Source organism: Sarcophilus harrisii, chromosome 2, assembly GCF_902635505.1.
Source record: "Sarcophilus harrisii chromosome 2, mSarHar1.11, whole genome shotgun sequence".
In the NCBI taxonomy this organism is placed as follows: domain Eukaryota; kingdom Metazoa; phylum Chordata; class Mammalia; order Dasyuromorphia; family Dasyuridae; genus Sarcophilus; species Sarcophilus harrisii.
In genome coordinates this window covers 543890788-543916788 of record NC_045427.1, presented here as the reverse complement: position 1 = coordinate 543916788, position 26001 = coordinate 543890788, and positions in this window count along the sequence as shown.

The window sequence follows — 26001 nt, the reverse complement described above, 5'->3', positions numbered from 1 at the left end:
ATCTCTGAAAAGATATACTTGAAGCACAGCATGGTGCTAATGGCTGCAAATGTTCAATGTGATGCAGTGAAGCAATTGTACTGAAGGATTTAAGGGCTGAGGGAGGGACACAGAGCCTTCTTGGCCACAGCACTCTCAGACAGAAATACTTCAGGCTCCAGACTCCAGAGTTCAGAATCTATCTTTGACCAACCACTTGGCAGCTCTCCTGCCTCCTTCACTTCTGCACCTAAAGTCCAAGGACTTTGGCTGATGCTGAGGTCCTCTAGAGAGCTAGCTTTGACATTACATTCTGGCACCCAATTTGGACTAAGAACAGCCACTTAGCAGTTCAACTGACTTGATTGTAAGGTCAGTGGAGAAGTCCCTGTGACCCGGAAATAGAGTGAGTATAAAAATAGAAAAGCAGGAAACTGTGGTAAGAGCCAAAGTAGTCACTTTGCTTTTTTTAGCTGAAATGGGGAAAATACCAAGAGTAGAGCCTCCTCACCCCAATGGAAGGGTGAAGAAAGCATAGTTAGGTTAATAAAAAGCCAAGGTTTGTTGGTAACTCAGGATCAGATCCTTGGACTTTTACAAACATTAGAGTACACAACCCCTTGGTTCTCTAAGGAAGAAGGATTAGAACCAGACAAGTGGAAACTAATGGGAGAGCAAGTATTTGAATATTCTGAAAATAATGGTCCTGATTCAATTCCTGAAAAAACATTCTACATATACAATATGATATAATTGGCTTTAAGGAATTACATAAGTTTTAGAATAAGGAAAAAGAAGAAAGAGCAGGAAGGGGAGGGTACTGATAAAGTAGCTGAAAGGTTTGGAGAATTAGATCTTGAGTACCATAAGCAGAGACAAAGAAGACCCTTGGAACAAAGGAAAAGACCTATGAAACATCAGGTGGTTCCATCATTGATTGTACCCACCACTGAAAGAGCATGACTGTTATGGCAATTGACTCATGGACATCAAAAATTGTTAATGAGACTGATGCAGGACTTTAAAACCCTAAGGAATGATTGGAATCCCTGAGATATGATAAGAGTGTTGCAGGATTTAAAACCAGCAGGAATCATTGGATTTCCTGAGATATGATGAGACTGTTGTAGGACTTTAAAATCTGCAGGAATCATTGGATTCCCTGACACATGAAGTAATGGACAATAGATTGATTTTGGACTAACTCTTGGTTGCTAAAGGAAGTGTATGTGTGGTTATTATTTATATACCTTCCTTTTAGGATTTTAGGACTTCCTTTAGGACTTTAGGACTTAGGACTTATGTATATTGATGTTGTTTGTCATATCATTATGTTGATTCATACTGTATGTTACATCACTACTTGCATGTATAATTCCTCATGTTGATCCATGTTGTTTGTTATGTCACTTGTAGCCTGAGTTATATTATTATGTGCCTGACCTCTCATGCTGATGGATTTATGTATATCTGTTTCAATTTCAGCCCAGAAGATACCTGCTAACAATATCTGGTTTGACTTCCCATTTCCTTTTGGTGTTTTCACCTCCTTTCTTGAGAAGTCAGGGAGGGTATGACCACCTGTGTTCTAAAAGAAAAGAAAGTAGGAGATGTAGCGGGCTGAAACTCTTGAAAAGGTATACTTGAATTACATCATGGTGCTTATGGCTGCACATGCTCAAAGTGATGTAGTGAGGTAATAGGACTGAAGGATTTAAGGGCTGGGGGAGGGACACAGATCTCTCTCTTTGCCACAGCTCTCTCAGACAGAGAAGACTTCAGGCTCCAGATTCCAGACTCCAGACTCCATCTTTGACCAACCAAGTGGCTGCTCTCCTGCCTCCTTCACTTCTCCATCAAAGACCAAGGACTCTGGCTGATTCTGAGGTCCTCCAGAGAACTAGCCCAGACATTACAGTTCACAACATAGCATTTTCACTTTTTTTTTGTTTTTGCTTGCATTTTATTTTCCTTCTAATTTTTTTTCTGGTTTGATTTGATTTTTCTTGTTCAGCAATTTGTATGAATATGTATGCATATATTGGAGTTAGCACATATTTCTACCATGTTTAACATATACTGGACTACTTGCCATCTAGGGAAGGGGGTGGGGAAAAGAGAGTAAATTAGAACACAAGGTTTTGCAAGTGTTAATGTTGCAGAATTATCTGTGCACATGTTTTGAAAACAAAAAGCTTTAATAAACAAAAAAAAAAAGGAAACACTCACATGAACTGATAATGAACAAAACAAGCAGAACCAGGAATACATTATACCTGTTATTGTTGTTATTGAACAGCAAGAATATGCAATGATCAGCTTTGAAAGACTTGCTTCTTCTCAATGGTTCAGTAATTAAGGGAAATCCCAATACATATTGGACAAAAAATGCCATCTGCATTTTGAAAATGCATTTTGAAAAAGAACGAAGGAGACTGAATGTTAATTAACACATGCTACACTCAATTCTTTTTTCTGTTTTTTATCTCTTCCATGGTTTTTTTACTTTTGTTCTTTTTTTCCCTCCTAACATGATTCATAAAGTAATATGTGCTAAAAATAAATAAATAATATATTAATATATATAATAAATTATTATTATTGGGAATTAAACAATATTAAGATTAAAACAATAGCTTAAAGTATAAATTCTGCTAAAATCCAACTATAATATTCCACCATGGTGCAAGGGTATTTCTGAACTTTCACTGACTAAAAACTCTGCTAGTTATTTCTAAGGTGCAAACAATATACACACACACACACACACACACACACACACATACATACAAGCATATATATATATATATATATATATATATATATATATATATATGTATGCTTGTTGTTTGTGTGTATATAATGTCTTGGGAAGCACTACAAAGTCTTCTAATTAATCCAGTATGAATCACTGATAGTTTGGTCTTTTTGGAGTAGCTGCAACCACTTCATAACCACTGACTAATGCCCAAGATTTCTTCTTTGTATTGAGTTAATAGAGTAGAGGAAAGAGAACTGCATATATTCTGTATCTATCAGCAATTCTATGACACTTGTCATTGGCTGACAGCTATCACCCACATCCCATTCAGTCAATAATGGAGTAAAAAACAATCAGAATGATTGCTAAAAGAATAGTCAGCAAGATATTGACAGGAATTGATGGAAAGATAGAAGCCACCTGCTTTCACCAACCTTCTAATCCTTCAAACCACAAAATATTTTTCATAGTTCTTTCTTTAGTATTGAATCTATTTTTTAAATTTTATTAGTAGATTACTTTCATCCAAACCTTACCTTTTTAGGATCCTTAGAAAAATTTCTTCATATCAATTGGTATTTGGAGCATATAAACCTACTTCTAGTTATGACAAAAGATTTCAAAAATCATATCTAAAATGTAGCCATACAAATGGGTATTATACCGCTTTAATAACAATTTGTATTATTTTTAAGCCACATTACACATGGTGCTGTATCACTATCACTTAGCAAAGAGGCTGAAATATGTTATCAAAAAATACTCATTGACTCAGGGACCTATCCATATATCTTTTTATTTTGCTAATTATCTTTAGCTGCTGTTTTGATCTTATAATCTTTGCCTCATTCTGAAACTGAACCACTTTTATTTCCTATGAACCCACTTAAGCATTATGTGGTTTAATTAATTCTATTTCTACCTACGTCAGTCCTTGGCTTCCAGTCTTCTACTGTTCTCTGCATACCTTAAGGCTTCTGAAACTTGTGAGCTTTTAGAAAACCAGGACTCCATTCATCAGTTCTGTGGGTCCTTAGGTCATTGTGTTGAGTTATAACACAAAAAGCCTCAGATTTCCAGAGATTGTCTCGGTCTATAGAGCTGGAAATATTCAAAGCTTGGTTCTATTCATAAGACCCCAAAAGAATTGAACATGGAGTTTCACTTTCACTGAAGAAATGTCCAATCTTAAATGATTTTAAGTTTTATCAATACTATTCCTAAGACATACTTGCCTATGATTAAAACAATAGCTTAAAGTATAAATTCTGCTAAAATCGAACTGTAATGTTCCACCATGGTGCAAGGGTATTTCTGAGCTTTCACTGATTAAAAACTCAGCTAGTTATTTCTAAGGTGCAAACAAACAATAAAGCACATACTTTTTAACCTTTCAAGATGGTGGAAAAGTACAGAGCCATTGGGTGTGACTGACATTCATCTATAAGTACAAAAAGACTAATCACTGAAGTTGGCCATCAAATAGTGCTGTGTTTTTTCTTTTCTTTTTTTTTAGACACAGAAATTCATGAAGCCTACTTTTTGAGGTGGAATTGTGATTTGTGTTAGTGGAGGGTGACCACCATACCAGTGAAATCATGAAAGCTTGAAGAATTAAAGTGTAATGTATATAAAACACATTGAACTCAAAAGAAAAATAATGCTATAAAATATAAAAATAAACTGTTTCCCTTTCTAACCACTGTTAGATTTCTTTTGTGCACTGATTATGTGATTTGATTGGGAGGGGGAAAATGTTATTGAATAAATCAGACATGATTTCTTTCCTATAATCTCAGCTTTGCTTGATGATCATTATTTCTCTATTCTCAAATGTTTAAAGATTTTCTTTAGTTACATTAGTTCCAAAACTTGCTAAATATTGACATTGAGTTTCCCAGAGAAAGATTTTCAGGATCACTTAACAAACCCTCCTTCCTTATTGTTCAAGAGAAGATGTAGGAGAGGACTGGGATAAGTGTAGTGCTACCATATTTGTTAGGCAATTTAGTTAAAAATTTAGTTAAATCACAAGTCTACTTCAAATAAATGGATTCCAAATCTTCCCATCCCAGTATGCTTATTTTTGGGGATAGTCACTCACATTAGTCAGGGCCCTTTATTATGTCTTAATTTTTCCTCATATTCTCCCTTTATTTTTCTTTTGCTTAAAGTAAAGGTTTTTAAATGAAACTAATGCCTCAGCTATTCAAGAAGTAAATTTCATTTCCTGTACTCCACAGTTTTTATAGTTCTAAATCCTTTTTCCTAACATTAATTTATCCTGGGTCATATATATTATTTGGCTTTTTTTTCCTGCAAAACTTTAACTAATGGGACATTTTCTTTGATTTTCTTTTCCCTCTTTTATTGTCAGCACAGATTTTCCTTCTTTCAACTGCTCTTTGTGGAGCCACATCATTTGCTTCAGCATTATTACTGGATTTCTTTTCCAGCTGAATTGTAATCAGCTCTGCTTTAATTATGGTGTCTCTAGCTGTATCGTTCACATGCAGACAATTTAATATTTCCTCTCAAGTCACTCTGTGGACTGGGTTCTTTAATGCTCTTGAATCTTCTGTCTAGAAGATCACTGTAATACTATAATACCATTTCTCATGAGGTGTCATTTGTGCAGAACAGATAGGAGACTAAACTGCAAATTGAGCGATTCAGTTATTAGTCCCAGGGGTACTTATCATTGGCTGGACAGCCTGACAGCCTGTTTCCATCTTTCTGTGATTTGTGAGGGGAATGGTCATACTTGTTCACTTACAGGAAAATTTTTTTAAATGAATTTAGTCTACACAATATTTTGAGACCCTCTGGATTAGACAAAGAATATTTGGATGACTTCATCAGTCAATCTGTGTGATGTGTTCATGATATCTGATAAAAGACAATTTCTTTTCTTGCTGAATTTTCTACCTTTTGAATAATAACATTTTTGATATCTCTTGAATACCTTTTGAATAATCATCCACTTAGCCTAAGAATTATTTTACTAGTATACTTTTGCCTGGATTATGCAGGTTTATTATAGATTACCTGGCTCCTCAAATCAATCTGATGATTTTCAACACAAAATATCAGGACTTTCATTTACTGAATTGGGCAATACAACATATAACAACAGTCACCACTCATCACAAAGTGCTATTGTTTCCTGATTCTCCATAATTTTGTCCCATAACTTTCTATCCTCCTTCCAACAACCCATATTTCTTTAATATATATTCACTTTCTTTCTATTGATCATTCTGCCACCTCTAGGCTTGCCATTTTGCTTTAGGAACAATCCTATACATTTCAGCATCTGGTTCCCTTTCTCTGTATAAAGCTATTAGTTTTTCATGGAAATTAAAGAATTAGATGAAAGTGAGTAAAGATTTCCTCAAGCAGCATTTGTATTTTCATAGGTTCTTCACAGGACTGTTATGTGACTGAAATAGAGGCTGAATGATTGGGAATCAAAGTGCCTGATCTTCTAAGTCTTCAGATTGGTGGTCTTACTCTATTTTTTTTTTTTGGCTGAGGCAGCTGGGGTTAAATGACTTGCCCAGGGTCACACAGATAGGAAGTATTAAATGTCTGAGGCCAGATTTGAACTCAGGTCCTCCTGACTTCAGGGCTGATGCTCTATCCACTGTGCTACCTAGCTGTCCCTACTGAATTCCTGATGGAGAGATCTTCTAGTTTTCTGCCTTTTCCCATCCTCATCACTTTGTACTTTTCCCAAGTCTAGAAGAGAGGTTTAGTGCTGCAGTCTGCTCAGTTATAAGTCAGAATGGACTAGAAGCCATAAGCAAGGGATGTGGCATGAACTTTAAAGTAGAAATTGCAATCTTCACTTAATAAACCAATACTTTAAATGGAATACCACTATATTCTAGTGACCATTAATTTTTTTTTCCTGCAAAGCAACAAGTAAGGGAATATATTAGATGCTGTAAAGTTACCAATGCATATAACCTGTAAATAAAAGGCTATTAAATAAAAATATATATATAAAATAGAATAAAAATAAAAATAAAAAAAGGGAATAGATTAGAGAGAGCATTTAAAGAATTCTTAAGAGGATCACTACGGCTCTCTTAAAGATGTCCATCCCTGAAAAGCCATGTTTGCAAAGAGGTGTCAGATCCATCAGGTCAAAGTAAAACGGGAAATATTATCAATCAAAGGAAGCCCACTCTACAAACTTCTTTTTGGAAGGTTCATTATTTCTATAAATGTCATTATGAGTTTATTGTTTATTTATGTAAGATACAACTAAGATACCACCACAGAACAGAATATGGATATTCCAACATGCTGATAACAACATCTTGAATGTATTCTTCTGCTGACCTATTATAAAGGAATGGCAAAATAAAAGAATACTAAGTATAATAGTACTTTATAAAGAAAATGGAAGTGGACCAAATAACTAATTTGATTTACATTTAAAAAATCTCAACTCTTACATTCTCCTTTATTCTCCCTTTATTTTGTGACTTTGTCTTTCTAGTGTTCTTATTTTCATATTGAATCATGGAATTTTTCAAGTCCAAAAAATCCTGGAAATCATCTTGACAAATCCAATAACTTTATAGAGAAGGAAATTTAGTTTCAGAGCTTAAAGGACTTGGAGTATAACATACCAGGAGTTATTGACAAAGCAAAGGTTTGAATCAAGAGTTCCCAATTCAAATCCCAGTGCTCCTCTTTATATTGCACACTGTGCTTGCTTATAAAATATACTCAAAAAAATTTCTAAGGCCTTCAGCCACAATAACTAGGAATTTTTTGCATTCATACAGATTTTTTTTAAAGTAGGAATTTGAAGCAAAAAAATTAAAACCACATTGTAGAACAGATAAACTGCTGGATTTGGAGTTAGAGGGTATGGTTTTAATTCTAACAGTGATGCTTATTACTTGTGTGACTTTGGGGAAATGTCCTAACTTGTCTACATCCCAATTTTATCATCTATAAAAAAAGTAGGGCTTAGTTGAGATCACTGAGATTATTTTCTGTTTCAAATCTATGATCCTATCACACAGTTTATAAGAAAATGTTTATACTCAGTTCTATGTAGGGGCTTTATTCTTTATTTTTTCTCATATTCATTATGCTAATGAATAATGGCTTAAAAGAATATCAGTGTGTCCACATACCAAGATAATATCTAAATGGGCTAATGATTTCTAAATCATAAAGAGTGATATTATAAGCAAATTAGAAGAACATGGGATAGTTTACCACTCAGAACTTTGGAGAAGGAAGAAATTTGTTTCCAAAGAACTGCAACTCATCATTGAACACCAGATAGATAATTCTGATTATATTAAGTTAAAAAAGTTTTTGTACAAACAAAACTAATGCAGAGAAGATCAGAAGGGAAGCAATAAATTGAGAAATCATTTTTACATTTAAGGATTTTGAGAAAGGCCTGATTTTAAAAATATATAGAGAATTGACTAAAATTTTAGAAGAATTCAAGTCATTCTCCAATTGATAGTCAAAGAATATGAACAGACAATTTTCATATGAAGATATTAAAACCATTTCTAATAATATGAGAACATGCTCTAAATCACTGTTGATCAGAGAAATGAAAATTAAGACAACTCTGAGATACCATTACACATCTCGCAGATTGGCTAAAATAACAGGAAAAGACAATGACAAATTTTGAAGGTGATGTGGGAAAACTAGGACACCAACAATACATTGTTGGTGGAGTTGTGAATGGATCCAGCCATTCTGGAAAGCAATTTGGAATTATGTCCAAAAAGTTATCAAACTGTGCATACCCTTTGATCAAGCATACCATTTGTGATACCCAGTAGAAACATGGGCTCGTGTCCCAATGAGATCTTAAAGGAAGAAAAGGGACCCACATGTGCAAAAAATATTTGTGGCAGCCGTCTTTGTAGTGGCAAGAAATGGAAACTGAGTGGATGCCTATCAGGTGGAGAATAGCTGAATAAGTTATGGTATATGAATGCTATAGAATACTATTTTTTTATAAGAAATGATCAGGAGGATGATTTTAGAGAGGCCTAGAGAGTTGTGTGAACTGATGCTAAGTGAAATGAGCAGAACTGAGAGATCATTGTACATGGCAACAGCAATATTAACACTGATCAAAATCTGATGAACATGACTCTTTTCAATAATGAGATGATTGATGTCAGTTGTAATGATCTCATGATGAAGAGAGTCAACTACACCTAGAGAGAGAGGTGTGGGAACTGAATGTGGATCACAACATAACATTCTCACTATTTTTGTTGTTGTTCACTTGCATTTTGTTTTCTTATTCATTTACTTTTTTAATCTGATTTTTCTTGTGGAGCAAGAAAATTGTATAAATATATTTATACATATTAGATTTAACATATATCATATATATATGTATATATATTTAACATGGTTAACATATATTAGATTGCTTGCCATTTACAGGAGGGAGTGGGAGGAAGGAGGAGAAAATCTGAAACACAAGGCTATAAAATGTTGTCAAATTATCCATGGATATGTTTTGAAAATAAAAAGTTTTAAAAATATTTTTAAAAATCTTGGTTCCAAGAGCTTAAGCTTCCTTCTCTGGCTTGTGAATCTCCTCTACTGAATCTTGGCTGAGGCTCAGAGCTTCTAGTGGGCTTCTGTTCTAGTGGGCTTGTCCTCTAGTGGGATTGTCTTTAGTGGGCTTGTCCTCTTTGGCCCTGACAGCTCCTCCTTATATATGCTCTCTTAAAGATGTGAATCTTGTGGAATTATAGTAAGTACTAAAGACATGTAAATTGGCGAATCATTATCTCATCAATTCCACTTCATAAACCCACTAATCTGATTTGATTTCCCATTTATTTTAGTCATCTCCCTTCCTGAGACTTCAGGGAGGGTGTGATCACCTCCTTTTTATGGTGTTTTCACTCCTTTTTTGAGCAGTTAGGGAAGGTGTGATCCCCTTCTTTTTGGGAGTTCTTACTTCTTTGAGAAGTCAGGGAGGGTATGACCACCTATATTCCAAATCAAAAGAAAGCACCTTTTACAAAGTGCTAAGTCACTGGAATTGATAGAGACAATAATCATCTAATTTAGCATGGTACTTAACAGTTCTCTAGTTCACTCATGTACTTAGTACTTATTAGAGTTCTACAAGATTCACACCTTTAAGAGAGTGTATATAAGCTAGGAGCTTCAACCAGGATTCAGTCTGGGACACACAGAAGTCATTCCTTTTTCCACCTTTGTGTTGGATGGAGACATTCAGAGGGAGCTAGAGGCAGAAGCTGGCAGAGGCAAAGTTCTAGAGGGAAGACTACAGAAGGCCCCCAGAAAACTAGCCAAGCCCCAAGTGAAGGATTAAGATTTTGACACAGACAATAAAAGGATTTTGACTTTAATACCTGGCTGCATTTGGGGTGATTATACTGAACTGAAATGAAATCTGCTCCCAGAATCCCGCCAAGAAACTTGCTCCCAGAGAATATTATATTTTAGAAAAGAACATTACAACACATGTACATACACACACATACACAGTAACAAACATACACACAAACTTGCCAGGCGGTGATGGAAGAGATAAATATTCAGACACAGCCATTGGATATTTGTGTTAATGTCAAATTATTTGTGCATATATTTTGAAAATAAAAAGCTTTAAAAAACAAAAGAATTTTATTGTTTACACACACACACACACACACACACACACACACACACACAGTAACAAACACAAACTTGCCAGATGGTGATGGAAGAGATATTCAGACACAGTCATTGGACATTTGTATTAAGGATGGTCCCTAAATAATTTTGAATATATTCAAGTCAACATAAATAAATTATGTAGGAATTACATGGAATTTACACTTTAGGCTGGATAAGCTTAAGATTAGATGTTGTTCATGATAAAGAGGAATAAGTAAATTTCATATACAAGTTAAATAATTCTGGTTAGTGCTGAACTAAAATATTTGTTTGTTTTTATAAATATCTTGTTCCTTAGACATAAATACTCGCCTATTGGGGGGGGGGGGGGGGGGAATCACAGAGCTCTGAGGACTGAAGGATTTGCTTCTTTATGGGAAGAAAAGAAGTCAACAATTGTGGCTGGTCCTCTTCTTGCTCATTATTTTTTAATAGAATAATAGTACTCCATCATAATCCCATGCCACAATTAATTCAGTCATTTCCAGATTGATGGGTTTCCCCTCAATTTCTGATTCTTTATCCCCCAAAAAGAAGTGGTATAAAATTTTTGTATAACTAGGTCATTTTCCTTTTTTTATTTAAATTTATTTTAGGATACATGCCTAGTAGTGGTATTGTTAGATAAATGTCTATGCATGATTTTATTGTCCTTTGGGCATAGATCTCATATTTTGATCATTTATCAATTAGGGAATGATTTTTTTAAAAATAAATTTAAATCATTCCCCTATACATTTGAGAAATGAGGCCTTCTTTAGAGAAATTTGCTTTACAATTTCTATTGTTAACTGTATTTCCCCTGTTTTTTTTCTATTCTCTCCGTTCACCTTGTACCTCCTCAAAAATGTTTTACTCCTGATCATCCCTCCTCAAATGTGCCCTCTCTTCTATCACCCTCCATTTTTCTTGTATTCCCTTCTCCTCCTAATTTCCTGATGCCAAAGACAGATTTCTATACTCAAACTGTGTGTATGTGATTTCCTATTTAAGTCAATTCTGATGAAAATAAGGTTCACTAACTCATTCTCTCCTCCTCCTTTCCTCTCTACTTTAAAAACTTTCTCTTTCATGTTATGGCAAAAAAAAATGCTGTCTTTTTCTCTCATTAAATTCCCTTCTCTCTTCCTATCATTTTAAATAATATCTATTTTTATTCAACTCATAACTGCCCCGTTCTCGTTCTCTGTCTTCCTCTGTAAAATACACACACACACACACACACACACACACACAGCCCAGATGGTGGAGACAACACACATTTCTTTCTAACCTTCTCCAACAATCCTCAAACTAATTTGAGCAAATCCATCCACTGAATTAGCTCTGGACCAGCAGAACCCACAAATATTGGGAATGCAACAAATTGTCAGCAAAAGATAATTTCAAAGATCCCCAGAAAAGGTGTGTTTCAATTGGAAATGGGAGAGAGGCAGTCAAGCACAAGCAGGTGAGCACAAATGCCAGTGCAGATAGTACAGAGTTCCAGGGTGGTGAGGACTCTGTGTGGCAGAGATCTATGGGGAGGAATCTACCACAGTGTTGGTCACTCTGCCCTGGATTCAATCCAGTAGATCACCAGAGAAGTTATAAAACATCCAACACAAACACAAAAGGTCAATAGTGAACCCCAAAATGCCAGAATCTCATGGGACTTGGCCATGCCTATTCAGCACTAGGAGTGAGTGAAACGGCTTATAGAGAAAGCTGAAGCTTGCAGAGGAAGCTTGGAAAACCTCCCCTGCCCTAAAAGCAGATTTTAACTTTTTTTTTTTTAAATGAATAAAAAAGTAAAGAGGACTCTAATGACAGACAGCTTTTATGGTGAAAGAGAACAGGTTTCAAACCCTAAGGAGACTAAAGGGAGATCATCTCTATATGAAGCCCCAAAGGTGATACAACTTGGCCCCATCACACAAGGCTCTCTTAAAAGAAATTAAAAAGGATCTTAAAAGAGAGCTAGAAGAAAAATGGGGAAAGGAAATGGAAATTTTGCATTGAAGCCTTGAAAAAGGCTTATAAACTTTAAACTTAAAGGCTTTTAATTCATTAAAAATAGATTTGATAAAATGGAAAAAGAAAGCAACTCCTAGAAAAACAGAATTTGTGAAACAGAAAAAAGAAAATAACTCCTTAAAAAGCAGAATTTGTTAAATGGAAAAAAAATTCCATGGAACAAAATAACTCATTTAAAAATACAACTGGGCAAATCTGAAAAGAAGTAAAAAGAGTAAATGAAGAAAATAATTCACTAAAATTCAGAACTGAACAAATGGAAATGAATGACTCAATGAGGCAACAAGAATAAGTCAAGCAAAACCAAAAAAAAAAAAAAAGAAAAGAAAAGAAAAGAAAACAAAGGAAAAAACAGAAAAAAATGTAGGAAAAATGTAGGGAAAAATGTACATTCTCTCTAGAAGAGAGAATGTAAAGATTATTGGACTCTCTGAAATCCATAATGAAAAAAAGAGCCTAGACACTATTTTTAGGAAATCATTAAGCATAACTTCCTGGATATGATAAAATCAGAAGATAAAATGACTATTGAAAGAATTAACCAAACACTTCCTGAAAGAGACCCCAAAATTAAGACCCCAAGGAATACTGTGGTAAAATTTCAGAATTATCAGACCAAGGGAAAAATATTACAAGCAGGCAGAAAGAAACAATTCAAATATTAGGAGCCACAATAAGGCTTATTCAGAACCCAACAGCTTCCAATTTAAAAGATCAAAGGGCCTGGAATCTGATATTCCAAAAGGCAAAGGAACTTGGAATGCTTACTAGAATAAATTACCCTGCTAAACTGAGCATTTTCTTTCAGGCAAGAAGATAGATATTCAATAAAACTGGTAAGTTCCATTTATTTTTTATGAAAAGACCACAGGTAAACAAAAAATTTGACCTCCAAATATAGAACACAAGAGAAGCATAAAAAGATAAAAAGAAAAAAAAAAAACTCTTGAGAACTCTATTTCTATGTTAGGCATAGAAAGTGCATGTATAACCTGATTTTACTGTTAAAATATAAAAAAGAAACTAGAGATGGAAAAGGGATTTTAACAGAAAAAAAAAAGGAAAATGTGCAGATAAAATGAGAGAAATTATATCTCATGAGGAGGCAATAAAAACTATTCTAACTGAGGAACAAAAGGGAGGGTGATGAATATTGTGTGAATCTTACTCTCATCAGAAAGAAACAATATTAAATATATTTAGTTTCACCAAGAAATATCTCTCACTTTATAGAAAATAGGAAGTAAAAGGGAAAAAGGGAAGGTGTGGGCTAAACAGAAGAAAAAAAAAAGAAATAATAGAGGAAATATATAAGAAAGGGGGAGGGTCTCTAAAGGGGAAGGACTGCTTGAAGCAGTCTTTATTCTCTTACAAGCAGTACTTGTATGTAAAATACTAGAGAGAGGGTAAAGGAGAAAAGGAAAGAGAAAAGTATAATTAGGGATTAATTAGTCAGCAGGAAATATAGAATTAGTAGTTTTAACTGTAATGTGAATGAGGTAAACTCTCCCATAAAACATAAACAGATAGTAGACAGGATTAAGAGCCAGAATCCTACAAAATATTGTTAAAAAAAACACATTTAAAGCAGAATGATGCATACATAAAGGTAAAAGGCTGGAGCAGAATCTATTACAGAATGAAGTAAAAAACCCAGGAGTAGCCATCCTTATCTCAGATCAAGCAAAACCAAAAAAAAAAAAAAAAAAATGATCTAATTTAAAGATATAAGGAAGGAAACTATATTGTGCTAAAAGGTACCATAGATACTGAAGCAATATCAAATATAAACATATGCACCAAGTAGTGTAGTGTCTAAATTCCTGAAGAAGTTGCAAAAAGAAATAGACAGCAAAACAATAATAGTGATAGATATCAACTTTGTTCTCTCAGAACTAGATAAATTGAACCACAAATTAAATAAGAAAGAAATTAAAGAGGTAAATAGAATATTCAAAAAAACAGGATATGATAGATCTTTGAGGAAAATTTAATGGAGATAGAAAGGAATACACTTTTTTCTCAGCAGTTCATGGCACCTATATAAAAACTGACCCTATATTAGGACATAAAGACCTCAAAACCAAATGCAGAAAGGCAGAAATAGTAAGTACATTTTTTTCCAGATCATGATGCAAAAAACATTACATTCAATAAAAGGCAAGGAGAAAATAGACCAAAAAGTAACTGGAAATTAAATAATCTCATCCTATAGAATGAATGGGTGAAACAGCAAATTATAGACACAATCAATAAATAAATCCAAGAGAATGACAACAATGATATAACATACCATACCAAAATTTATGGGATGTAGTCAAAGTGGTAATATGGGGAAATTGTATATCTCTATATACTTACTTGCATAAAATAGAAAAAGAAAAGATCAACAAATTGGGCTTGCAATTTAAAAATATAGAAAAATAACTAATTAAAAACGCCCAAATACTAAATTTAAAATTCTAAAATGAAAGGAGCAATCAAAATTGAAAGTAAAAAGAGTTGGTTTTATGAAAAAAAAATAACAAAATAGATAAACCTTTGGAAACTTTGATTAGAAAAAGGAAAGAGGAAAATCAAATTGTTAGTATTAAAAATGAAAAGGGAGATCTTTCCACCAATGAAGAGAAAATTAAAGCAATAATTAGGAGTTATTTTGCACAACTTCATGCAAATAAATTTGACAACCTTAGTGAAATGGAGGAATGTCTGTAGATTGCCCAGATTAGCAGAAAAGGAAATAGATTACTTTTAAAAATCACATTTTAGAAAAAGAAATAGAACAAACTATTAATCAACTTCCTGAGAAAAAATCTCCAGGGCCAGATGGATTTACATGTGAATTCTACCAAACATTTAAAGAATAGTTAACTCCAATAATATATAAATTACTTGAATAAATAGGGAATTGAGGACTCCTACCAAATTCCTTTTATGACACAGATATGCTACTGATATCTAAACTAGGTAAGATAAAAATAGAACAAGAAAATTATTGACCAATCTCCCTAATGAATATTGATACAAAAATATTAAATAAAATATTAGCAAAGAGATTACAAAAAAATACCCCCCCCCCAAATACACCACAACCAAGTAGGATTTATTCAAGGAATAGAGGGCTGGTTCAATATTAGGAAAAGTATTAGCATAATTAACTATATAAATAACCAAATTAACAAAAAACATATCATTATCTCAATAGATGCAGAAAAAGCATTTGATAAAATCCAACACTCATTCCTACTGAAATACTAGAGAGTATAGGAAAAAATGGTCTTTTCCTTAAAACAGTCAGTAGCATCTATATAAAACCATCAGTATGCTTGATATGTAATGGGAATAAAGTGGAACTTTGGCAATGAGAGATGAAAAAGAAATTAAAGGAATTAAAGTACATATGAGAAAACCAAATTATCATTCTTTGCAGATGATAAGATGATATGATGGTAAACTTAGAGAACCTAGAGAATCAACTAAAAACTATTAGAAGCAATCCACAACTTCAACAAAGTTGCAGGATAAAAAATAAATCCACATAAATCATCAGCATCCTTATACATCACTAACAAAACCCAACAGCAAGAGATACAAAAAGAAATTGCATTTAAAATAACCATTGAAAGTATAAAACTTCTGAGAATCTATCTGCCCAGGGACAGTCAGAAACTATATAAGCACAACTACAAAACACTTTCCACACAAATGAAATCAGATCTAAGCAATTGGAAAAATGTCAAGTACTTGTGGATAGGTTGAGCAAATACAATAAAGATGACAATAATCCCTAAATTAATCTATTTATTTACTACTATACCAATCATACTCCTAAGAAACTATTTTACTGACCTAGAAACAATAACAATAAAATTCATCTGAAAGAACAGAATGTCAAGAATTTCAAAGGAATTAATGAAGAGAAAAGTAAATGAAGGTGGCTTAGTGTACCAGATCTAAAACTATATTATAAAGCAGCAGTTATCAAAACCATTTGGTACTAGCTAAGAAATAGTGAAGTTGATCAGTGGAACAGGTTAGGTTCACAGAACAAAATAGTCAATGACTATAGCAATCTAGTATTTGACAAACCCAAAGACCCCACCTTTGGGGATAATAATTCATTATTTGACAAAAACTTCTGTGAAAATTGGAAACTGTTATGATAGAAAGTAGGCATAGACCCACACCTAACATTGCATACCAAAATAAGGTTGAAACAGCTTCATGACCTAGACATAAGGAATAATATTATAACAAATTAGAAGAACATAAGATAATTTGTCTCTCAGCTTTGTGGAGGGGGAAGGAATCTGTGACCAGAGAAGAACTAGAGATCATTATTGATCACAAAATAATAATTTTGATTATATTAAGTTAAAAAGTTTTTGTACAAACAAAACTAATGCAGACAAGATTAGAAGGGAAACAATAAACTGAGAAAATTTTTACTTCTAAAGTATCTGATAAAGGCCTCATTTCTAAAATATATAGAGAATTCACTAAAATTTGTAATATAATTCAAGCCTTTCTCCAATTGGTAAGTAGTCAAAGGATATGAACAGATAATTTTCAGATGAAGAAACTGAAACTATTTGTAGACACATGAAAAAGTGCTCCAAATTATTATGGATCAGAGAAATGCAAATTAAGACAACTCTGAGCTACCACTACATACCTGTCAGATTGGCTAAGATGACCGGAAAATATAATGATGAATGTTGGAGGGGATGTAGGAAAACTGGGACACTGATACATTGTTGGTGGAATTGTAAATGGATCCAACCATTCTAGAGAGCAGTTTGTAACTATGCTGAAAAAAATCATCAAACTATGCATACTCTTTCATCCAGCAGTGTTTCTATTGGGCTTATATCCCAAAGCGATATTAATGAAGGAAAAGGGACTCACATGTGCAAAAAATGTTTATGGCAGCCCTCTTTGTAATGACAAGAAACTGGAAACTGAGTGGATGTCCATCAATTGGAGAATGGCTGAATAAATCATGGTATATGAATATGATGGAATACTACTGTTTTATAAAATATGACTAGCAGGATGATTTCAGAGAGGCATGGAGAGATATACATGAACTGATGCTAAGTGAAATGTGCAGAACCAGGAGATCATTATACACAGCAACAACAAGACTATAAGATGATTATTTCTGATGGACGTGGCTCTCTTCAACAATGAGATTATTCAAACCAGTTTCTATTTTGTCAGTGATGAAGAAAGCTATCTACACCCAGAGAGAGAACTATGGGAACAGAGTGTGAAACATAACACAGTATTCTCTATGTGTTATTTGCTTATGTTTTGTTTTCTCCCTCAGTTTTTCTTTTTCTTCCCTGTTGATCTAATTTTTCTTGTGAAGAAAGATAACTTTATAAATGTGTATACATATATTGATTTAACATTTATTTCAATACATTTAACATATATAGGACTACCTGCCAGCTAGGGGAGGGACTGAGGAAAAGAGGGGAAATTTTGGAACAAAAGATTTTGTTGGGGTCTATGTTTGAAAAATTTCCCATGCATATGCTTTGTAAATAAAAAGCTTTAATTAAAAAAATTGAAAAATGAATATATATATGCATATGTATATGTATATATCTCTTTTGACTCCCCAAATAATTTGAAAGTTCTTATAAATTATAAATATCATCCTCCCATGTAAGAATCTAAACAAATAAATCCTATTAAGTTTCTTATGATTTCTCTTTCCTGATTACCACAGTATGCTTCTCCTGAGTCCTGTATTTGAAAATAATATTTTCTATTCAACTCTGGTCTTTTCATCATAAATGCTTGAAAGTCTTATTTCTCTGAATAATTAACATTTCCTCTTAAGGATTATACTCAGTTTTCCTGAGTAGGTAATTCTTGATTGTATTCTTAGTTCTATTGCTCACTGCAATGTCATATTCCAAGTCCTCTACTCCTTTAATGTAGAAGCTGCTAAAGCCCCTGTATTATTCTTCCTATGGTTGAACTTTTCTTTCTAGATATTTGCAGTATTTTCTCCTTGAATTTCTAAAGAATTTGATTATATTAGTCCTGACAGTTTTCATCTTGGGTTATCTTTCAGAAGCTGATTGGTACATTCTTTCAATTTCTATTTTATCTTCTAATTCCAGAAAACCAAGAAATTCTCCCTTGATAATTTTTTGAAAGATGATGTTCATTCTACTGTTTGATCATGGTTTTGATGTAAACCAATAATTTTTAAATTCTCTCTTCTGGATCTATTTTTGTGGCCAGTTGTTTTTCCAATGAAATATTTCATATTTTTTTCTATTTTTTTGAATTTTTACTTTCATCTTCATTTCTTATGAAATCATTATCCTCTATTTACTCAATTTTAATTTTTAAGGAATTATTTTCCTCAGGGAGCTTTTGTATCTCTTTTCCTATTTAGACACTTTTGCTTTTTAAGGCATTTTTTCTCCTCATTAGCTTCTTATATTTCCTTTTGCATCACTCTAATTTCTCTTCCAAACTATTCCTCTACATCTCTTCCTTGCTTTTCAATATCCCTTTTGAGCTTTTACAGTGTCTGAAATCAATTTTTATTTTTCTTGAAATCTTTGAATGTAGTTTTTACTTTGTTACCTTCTTCTTAGTGTGTATTTTGATCTTCCTTGTCATAATTGTAACTTTCTATAGTCACAAACTTTTTTTGGTTGCTCATTTTCCTATCCTGTCATTCAATTGTTGTCTCTATTAAAGTTCAGCTTTGTTTCCAAAGTAGAAGGTGCAAAGTTCCAAACTTCAGTAGTTTTGAACAGAAGGATATTAAATATTCTTCTAGGGACATGTAATACAGCTCAGCACTGCAATATGGATCTGAATATAGCAAAGTGACAGAGTTCTGATTCAGTGCTAGAGAAGAAACCCATATAATCTCCTTCATATAGCTGTTAGACTTCGTTAGTGTCCTTGTTATTGATTCAGAGTCTCTGAAAGCCCACTTTTGGTTTGCTGAAGCCCCTCACATCCCAGAGTGACAACGTTTCCTGAAGATCTTACAGGTTATTTTTGGCAACAGTGAGCTGAGTGGTTAGGATTGCTGAGCCACAGCCACTGAATCAGTGGCTCCAAGGATCCTTCCTCATTTACTGGGGACAAGCTTCACAGGCATGGTCTGCACAGCACTTCTGCCCTGGTGCAATTGATCATTTCCTTCCAACTTTCCAAATTGTTTTCAGCTGGAAAATTGTTGCACTCTGTCTTTTTGTGGATTCTGAAGCTCTAGAGTCATTACCTAAAGGTATTTGGAGGGATATGGGAGAGAGCTCGGGAGAGTCCTTGAATTTACTCCACCATCTTGGATCTACCTTCTCTATTCTAATTCTAACACCATATTAATTGTGTAACCTACCTGCCTAGTAAGAAATTAGAAACTTTCTTCAACTACACTTTTGATGAATCTATATATGACAGTGACAAAGACTCTACTGGAAAATCACTTACTAGTGACCATGAAACTAGTGACGAGACTTGCAACAAGACTATATACTCCAAGAGAATGACAAAGTATAAGAAAGGTAAGGTGAGATTGCTGGAAGAAATTGACAATTTATAAAATGTTTTATGCATCATTTATATGTTGGCATGGTTACACAATTTCCCTACACATGCGTTTTTTCTAAATATATACTCTAGACATACATGTTACCTACATGTATACCCAAATGTTTCTATCTTCTATATGTATAACTTGTTACCATGGAAAATGACAGCAGACCCCATGTTTATGGTGGGTTGAATGAAGCAGAAACATTACATTGTTACTTTCTTTACAATACTATTTCATTAAATGCTTTATTTTGAGGTAATATATTCACATAATTGTCTATTAATATTAAACACATTATATGAAATATATGAGAGATCTCAGAAATACCCTGAATCTGCAGTGGCTTTTCTGGTAGTTAAACATTTACAAGGAGGAATTTTATATGGTATACTTTCAGTGAAAATTAGCTAATATTTCCTTTCTCCAAAAGGAATACTTAACATTACACTTTTCTCATGTTAGAAGAAATCATATACGACTTCTGAGATGTAAAAACTTGCTTTTTGAGAAGGAACTTTTCCTCACGCTTCCTCTGTTGTATAGGTGATAAGGATAACTGCCATTAAAAGCATATTGACCACTAAAGTCATAAGGTATGGTGATCCCTCCTATTTGATTTACTAGGGAAATTTGAGGGTTTTTTCCATTCTTTAATTTCACTTTGGGAAAATCCTATTATATTTGGAGCTTTGCAGTTTTAAGCAATCAAGGGAACTAGATTTTTTTTTCTTCCCAGTGCTATGCTACATAAAGTTCTAAAAGTTCATAAGAGCAGAAGTAGTGAAAGAGTACAAGACCAGGGTGGAGTGGAGAAGAGAGGTCCTAGGGAACATAATCAAAGCACTTAACTTTATTTTGAGCAGCCCCCAAATTTCAATATTCCCAAAGTTTAAAGTAGTCAGCACACAGCTTAAAACATTTGGAGTGCAGACTGATTGCATTCCAGCTGGGAGGTATTGGAAAATGAAGCTACCAAATGGGGAGAGTTCAAAGCAGGGATCCCTTTCTCAAATGTCCATTCTTATTTCCCCTGAGTGGTTCTTTTGTCTCTGGATAATGTCAGGAGGCAATAAAATTCTGAATCACTCACCCTACCTCAACTTAATGTGTTCCTTCCCCAGATCTTTTTTTCTAGTTGTTATAATAAGTTAATAATTAGTTTATAAGGAAGGTGACCCTTTTCCCCAGTTAAAGAGTAGTCTTTGGAGTTGCACCACATAGGATGAACCTAAGCCAAATGATGAAATCAGTTAGGGATATATTCTGCTTGTCTGGCCTATAGCACATAAGATGTCACCCAAAATCTTAGTGCATTTTTATATAGTCTTTTGGTTTCTGCCAAACATTTGAATTAGGTCTGCTGTTAAATGTCAGTTCTATCTATTAATTGATATTGACTAGTTATGTAGCCCAAAGAGCAACAAAACACAATTTAGAAGGGAAATGGCATGAAGATTTAACTAATCCACCAATATTAGTGATTTTCTGTTTTATTCCCTTCCCAATTGAGCTTCTGAACTTGGTCAGAGGCCTAATTAATGAGTTAATTCCCTGTTAACCTATGCCCCTTCTTTGTATCTAGTTCATGGTTAGAATTTAATTAACCCTGTGAATTTCTCTTAGTATCTACAGAGGAGGAAAAAAGGAAAAAAATCCTTCTCTCAAGAATTCTAACTTTGCTTAGTAAAATTGAAGGATACAAAATAAATCCGCATAAATCATCAGCATTCTTATACATCACTAACAAAATCCAACAGTAAGAGATACAAAGAGAAATTCCAGTTAAAATAGCTGTCGATAATAAAAAATATTTGGAAATGTATCTGCCAAGGGAAAGTCAGTAACTATATAAGCAAAACTACAAAACACTTTCCACACAAATAAAGTCAGATCTAAGCAACTGGAAAAATATCAAGTACTCATGGATAGGTCGAGCAAATATAATAATGACAATATTCCCTAAACTAATCTATTTATTTAATGTTATACGAATCAAACTCCCAAGAAACCATCTTACTGAACTAAAAAAAATAACAAAATTCATCTGGAAGAATAAAAGGTCAAGAATTTCAAAGGAATTAATGAAGAGAAAAGCAAATGAAAGTGGCCTTATATTATAAAGCAGCAGTCATGAAAACCATTTGGTACTGGCTAAGAAATAGCAAAGTTGATCAATAGAATAGAACAAACTAGCCAATGACTACAGCAATCTAGTATTTGTCAAACCCAAAGGCCCCACCTTTGGGGATAAGAATTCACTATTTGACAAAACTGCTGGTAATATTGGAAACTAGTATGGCAGAAAGTAGGCATAGACCCATACCTAACACAGCATACCAAGATAAGAGGCTTGGAGAGACCTACATGAACTGATGCTAAGTGAAATGAGCAGAACCAGGAGATCATTATACACAGCAACAAGAAGACTATACAATGATAAGTTCTGATGGATGTGGCTCTCTTTAATACTGAGATGATTCAAACTAGTTCTATTTATGCAGTGACGAAGAGAACCATCTACAGCCAGTGAGAGAACCATGGGAACAGAGTGTGGAACACAACATAGCATTCTTATTCTCTCTATTGTTATTTGCTTGAATTATGTTTTCTTTCTCAGTTTTTCTTTTTCTTCCTTCTTGATCTAATTTTTCTTGTGCAACAAGATAATTGTATAAATATAGTAACATATATTGGATCTAACATGTATTTCCATATATTTAACATGTATTGAACTACCTGCTAGCTTGGGGAGGTGGTGGGGGAAAGCAGGGGAGAATTTGCAACAAAAGGTTATGCAGGGGTCAATGTTGGAAAAATTACCCATGCATATGCTTTGTAAATAAAAAGCTTTAATTAAAAAAAAATAATTCTAACTTTAGACTATCTTGGTGCTGGATTAAATGCAGGAAGTTATCCTGTTTTCCAAAGCTATGTCAAAGTCATTGTGAGTGGCATATTCTTAAAAAAAAAAGACTTGGGGCTCTCATCTGGGTGTATAATGTGTTCAGGTAACACCTAGTACCTGTGGAGTGAGGGCTGCTGATGCCTTTACAGGACAGTCTTCTTCCTTTGATGTCTACCTGATCCACTTGACTCTTACCTGTGACTCTAAGAAGTTGAGGCATATATAGTGACCACACTGGTAAATCATTTTGTCATATGGGCTAAAACAGGCTGAGAGTAACCAAGGGGTCTCAAATCCGAGTTAGAGGGGCTGTATATCCCCATGTAACATACTTCCTCTAGTGGAATGGATGACTGAGAAAAGTTTCTTCCAATGACTATAAAGAAAGATGAAACAGGTGTTGCAAAGTGTTTAGCATATGATTAGACATCGAAGACATAAATGTCATCCACTATATCTGGAGTCATCACCAATCATCTTGATTCTGTCCTGGCAATGGACAGTGATGGCTCCAGAAGAGAAAATGAGACTGATGATTTCATGTAATTTTACCTCACTTAAATCCAATTTACTCATGAGTCAAAAACAGGACAGGAAACTCCCAGTGCTCACTGACATAAAACTTATGTTGACTTGAGGTGCTCTGAAATTAAATTAACACTTCTCAGTTTGTAAAATCTCTAAATAAAAATACATTATTTATACTTTGAATTAACTTGATGAAACAACCATTGGAGTACTATTAAAACATTTGTTTCTTGCTTTCTCTCTGCAGTTATCCAATTAAAATCATCATTTCTACTATATCCAAAGGTTCAATAAGCTAATAAACATTTATTAAGCACATACTATAATAATGAGGCATTGTGTTGGAGATACAAATACAAAATTTACTTATGTAAAGAAAAAATAATTCCTCCATTCAAGTTATTTAAAAAACTAATGGCCAAGACAAACTCAGGAATTATTTGAACAAAACTATAAACATTTTTCATACAAAGCTACATCTAGACAAATGAGAAAATATCAGTTGCTTAAGGGTAGGCTGAGCTAATTTAATAAAAATGATGATTCTGCCTGAATTTATCTATTTGTTCAAACTTCAAAAATTATTTTAAAGAACCAAAAAAAAAATAACAAAAATCATCTGGAAGAACTAAAGGTTAAGAACATCAAGAAAATTAATGAAAAAAATTAAAAAGCATGGTAGCTTAGCAGTATCAGACCTAAAAATATATTATAAAGCAGTGGTCATCAAAAACATGTTGTACTAGCTAAGAATTAAAGTGATGGATCAGTGGAATAGGTTAGATACATACAACACAATAATCAAAGCCTTTGGTATTCTAGTACTTGATAAATCTACAAATTCCAGCTTCTGGGTTAAGAACTCAATATTTGACAAAAATTACTAGGAAAACTGGAAAATAATTTTGCAAAAACTTGACATAGACCTATTTCTCACATCCCATATCAAACTAAGGTGAAAATAGATATATAATTTGTCCAGAAGGGGTGATACCATAAGCAAATTAGGAGAGCAAGTGATAATTTATCTATCAGATCTTTGGAGAAGGGAAGAATTTATGACCAAAGAAGAACTAGAGAATATTATGAAAGACAAAGCAGACACTTTTATCACATTTATATGTATGTATGTATATATATATATATATATATATATATATATATATATATGTATGTATTGCAGAAACAAGATTAAAACCACAAGTACAAAGCTGAGAATTTTTTTTTTTTTTACAGCTAGTGTTTCTGATAAAGGAGTATCAAATTTATAAGAATACAATTCATTCCCCAATTGATAAATGGTCAAAAGATATGAACAATTTTGAGATGATGAAATTAAAGTCATCTATAGTCACATGAAAAAATGCCCTAAATCACTTGATTAAAGAAAAGTACATTTAAAAAACTCTGAAATACCACCTCTTACCTCTCAGATTGGCTAAGATGACAGGAAAAGTTAATGATAAATGTTCGAGCGGCTATGGGAAAACTGGGACCCTAATGCACTATGGATGAAGATGTGAAATGATTCAATCATATTGAGGAACAATTTGGAACTACGGCCAAAGGGCTATAAAACTGTGCATACCCTTTGACCCAGCAGTGCCATTACTAGGTCTGTATCCCAAAAAAAATCATAGAGAAGGGAAAAGGACCCACATATGCAAAAATTTTTGTAGCAGATCTTTTTGTGGTAGCAAAGAATTGGAAAATGAGTAGATATCCATCAATTGTGGAATGGCTGAACAAGTTGTGATATGTGAATGTAATGGAATATTAGTGTTCTATAAAAAATGATGAAGAAGCTGATTTTAGAAAGGCCTGAAAATATTTATATTAATTGATGCTGAGTGAAACAAGCAGAACCAGGAATACATTGTATACAACAGAAGCAAGAATGGGCAATGGACAACTATGAAATAATTGTTTTTTGTTTTTTGTTTTTTTCTCAGTGGTTCAGTGATCCAAAGCAATCCCAATAGACTTTGGATAGAAAATGAACTAAGACAATTCCCAATGTGTAGCCCTAAGAGAAATGAGGAGATTTACTTTGTTATGGGTGGAAATATTATTGGAAGATTCTCATTCTGGTTCCTATGTCTGGAAGTGGCAAGATAATTCAGGCCAATAAGTCCATAGTTAATTAGAACAGGAGCAAGTATAACTGTGATAAATGAATACAGAGGAAAGCTTTCAGGGATTTAGCACAAACTCTTCAGAAGTACGGAAACACTACTTTTATAACTTACTTAAAGATGACTGACCACATGCCCTTATAAGATAAATCAACCAAAGGAAGAGTGATTATGTTATTGCTTAGGAGGATACCAAGGACAATTTCCCCATTTTGGGAATACAGTTTAGAAATGTTTTTCCTTCCTTCAGAATTTTTTATTAAATAGCCACTATGTGTTCAGTAGTGTGCTAAAGACAATAGTTGTTTCATAGAATTTTTCCTACCTTTGAAGTGTCTTAGCTTGGGGAGAGAAAGAAAATAAATACATTTCATAACGTTGCTATGCT